The sequence below is a fragment of the Arachis ipaensis genome, chromosome B09 (assembly GCF_000816755.2).
Source record: "Arachis ipaensis cultivar K30076 chromosome B09, Araip1.1, whole genome shotgun sequence".
Lineage (NCBI taxonomy): Eukaryota > Viridiplantae > Streptophyta > Magnoliopsida > Fabales > Fabaceae > Arachis > Arachis ipaensis.
In genome coordinates this window covers 35,757,903-35,758,556 of record NC_029793.2, presented here as the reverse complement: position 1 = coordinate 35,758,556, position 654 = coordinate 35,757,903, and positions in this window count along the sequence as shown.

Sequence of the window (654 nt, the reverse complement as noted above, 5' to 3'; positions counted from 1 at the left end):
GCAAGAACAATTGCAAAGGAAATGAAGAAAAGTAAATTGCAGAAATAGTAGAAGAAGAAGCAATTAACAGAAATGGAAATTCAATTATGCAGAAAATTTAAACAAGATCTCAAGGTGAGATTGAAATAGAAGTTCTTCAATTCTCCACCCAAGATCCAAAGCAAGAAAAGTAAAGAGTGCTGAGCAAGAACAAGGAAGAAGAGAGATCAATTCTCCTTCCTAATTCTCTTGAATTCTAAAAACAACAACTAAAATATATAGGTGAGCTCTCTCTCTAAGTGTTCTAAGAATTCTAAAAAAAAGCTCTGGGAAAACTTAAATCCTAAGCTATTTATACACTTTCTTCAAATGGTCTTCAAGCCTTAAATTGGGCCTTTGCTCTTGATGGAATTAGGTTGATAAAAGCCTCTGTTGATTGCACTTGGAGTTGGAGAGAAACCTATTGTGAATCGGGACATAAAGCACAAAAGCTTGAGTCAAAGTTTGAGGTAAACTTTGGCTCAAGCTTTTTATACCAGCCACCCCCTTTTGCTGCTATCCACGTTTGAGCTAAAGTTTGAGGTCAAACTTTAAGCCAAACGTGGATCACCTTGTATGCATGTGTGGCGCCAACGTTTGCCAAAAAGCTTGAGGCAAACGTTGGCGCAAGCTTTT